This window comes from Nannospalax galili, unplaced genomic scaffold (genome assembly GCF_000622305.1).
Source record: "Nannospalax galili isolate Female #2095 unplaced genomic scaffold, S.galili_v1.0 scaffold892, whole genome shotgun sequence".
NCBI lineage: Eukaryota > Metazoa > Chordata > Mammalia > Rodentia > Spalacidae > Nannospalax > Nannospalax galili.
Genome location: NW_008333311.1, coordinates 1,602,142 through 1,604,708, shown reverse-complemented (window position 1 = coordinate 1,604,708; position 2,567 = coordinate 1,602,142). Strand labels below are relative to the sequence as shown.

At 39.1% G+C, this 2,567-nt stretch overlaps 1 pseudogene; it reads right to left on the bottom strand.

Moving 5' to 3' along the window:
• Positions 1-465: 465 nt before the first annotated feature.
• LOC103729881 lies at positions 466-1,400 on the bottom strand (annotated as a pseudogene).
• Between the last annotated feature and the right edge of the window lie 1,167 nt (positions 1,401-2,567).

The window sequence follows — 2,567 nt, the reverse complement described above, 5'->3', positions numbered from 1 at the left end:
ATGAATATGTGCTTTTACCTGATTGCTATTGACTGAAAAGGAGCTGCATATCATGTGGGGAAAGGTGTTGAGAGAATAAGCGCTTAAAATAAAGACAAGATCACTTCAGTATTTTAAGGTATGAAAGTCAACACTGGGGCTGGAGGGACGGCTCAGTGGTTAAGAGCCCTGACTGCTCTTGTAGAGGACCTGGGTTCAATTCCCAGCACCCACATGGTGACTAACAACCATCCATAACTTCAGTTCCAAGGAATCTAATGCCCTCTTCTGACCTCCATGGGCATTGCATTTCATGGGTGCACTTAACATGCATGCTGCCAATACACTCATACACATAAAAAACATAAAAGTAATAAGTAAAAATGTATAAAAGTTAGTTTATAAAAACAAAAATTAACAAAAAAAGACAACACTAAATTTGACAGCTAACCACTGCAGTTGAAATTCTTAAAACAATCAAGAGCCCTATAAGAAAAAAACCATTGACCAATGTGTGGATGTAAACACCTGTTCCATATCTCATAGTCGAATTGTACAATCAAATGACGCACTTGCTAAGATGTTGGAGTTTGAGTTGCTGGTGGCTGGTCCAGTAGGACTCCATTTGATGGTGTATATCTCTGCCTGTGAGCATGAAGGTCATGGACACATGCACCCTGCTTCGTCCTCCAGATCTTCAATGTCATGTCATCACAGCAAGATGCTCAACATTCCAGAGGGTCCCAGTTGGTGGCACTGACCTCATATATGTGTTCTTGGAAGGTTTTGAGCAGGCAGTCATAGCTGAGCCTGCCCACATGAATGCACATGTCTGTGCTGCACAAGGCAAAGAAAGTGCTGTTCTTGAGACCATATCAAGGACCGGGGAGGATGAAAAGGAAATTGTTTGGCTTCTACTGTGTGTGTGTCCCAGATGTTTGCTATCTTACCTACAGCAGCACTCAGAATATAATTCTATTTTTGTTCCACTTCAAGGCAAAGATGAGACCTTTACATTGTCTTAAGGTGCTGGCTAGGTTACCATCTTTTATGTGTATGAGTGTATCGCCAGTATGCATGTTAAAACCATCGTAAGAACCTGTAGCTAATAGTGTCCCATCGCTGTTCCAGTCTAGCGAGGTAATGTCCTTATTGCTGGGGATGGTGTGTCCTCCTTCACATATACAGTGCCTCAATAGGCACTGTGTGGGGGAGCCCCCTTTGCTGTCAGACAGGTGGTACATCATCTTTGTGGTCAAGGTGGTGGCCCATGTGTAATGCTGTTGTGTAATGTTCTTTACAACTCCTAAAACATCGAGAAATGCATAAACCCTGTGACCAAATTCATCTTTGAAAACAATGTAGTCACATACGAGCCTTTTCTTGAATCCTTCCTTGGGTTTAAAGTGATCATGCACCATGTCCAGCACATCCAGAATGCTACCTGTAGGGGCTCACAAGGCCAGATGGCTATTATAGGGTTCAACTGTCTGATCCCACATGATACCATAGAACTTGAGTTTTTGTTTTGATTGACTAAAAAATAGACCATGAACCCAAGTGAAATGCACTTTGTCAAGTTTAGGGATCTGTTTTTCTTCCTTGTTTTTCTCTTCTCAAACCTGTTTTTTCTCTTTGTTCTATTTCTAGTTACGTGCAGGAATGTCTCGCAACTCGCTGAATGTTTTCATTCTGGTTTCTGCAGTTTTTACTGTTTTTGTCAGATGTATAGCCAGATCAGGTTCTCTGTCAAGATTCTGTTAAGGAACATCAACCGCCCTTTATGTCTTCTACCTACCTTCCCCACTCACCTCTCATGTTCCTGGAGAAGAAAAGAATCACCTTGGATGTCACAGTCCATTCAATTCAAGAGAAAATCAACAGATCATATTCAATATATTGAATAAGTTGCTCTATTTTGATCCTAGAGAAAAGAAAATAATTCATCTTAATTTTATTACATATCTTTGAGAACTTGACAGCTGTAGTTTGTTAATGAACTTACCAAAACTCTTGATATGAAAACATTCTATGCATTAGTAATGTCTGTGATAATGTTTGGTCTGAACAGTTGTTTCACCTTGGCATGTACAAAGAGGTAGGATAATGCTGTATTCTGTAGTTTAGTAAATGAATAAAGCTGTGTCAGCATGTCATTTGAGCTGCTTTTAAGAGTTTACTAAGAAATGCATTATCCCCATTCTTCACACCTACAAACACCAACATTTATGACTTTTTAATCACAATTGTTATTTATTGAGCCTGGATCTCTATTACTTTGAGAGGTACCTAAAGAATTGTTTCTTTCTTTTAGATGTGATGATCGAGACCAGAAATCCATTATGATTACTGAGGAATGCCAGAAGAGCTGAAATATTGAAACTGTTCCTATGAATTCATTCTGCTTCTTAGAAAACTGTAGATATGTTGTTCAATCATAATTCTCATCTCAAGTTTAAATGAGTTGTCAGTCTGGTGGAGGAAAAGAAGTTTGTGTTTGTTGGCTATAATATTCACTAAAAATATTAAGTTTTCAAAAGTAGTATCTGAAGAAGCAGATATCAATTCACAGAAGTGTCTGAGAGGTA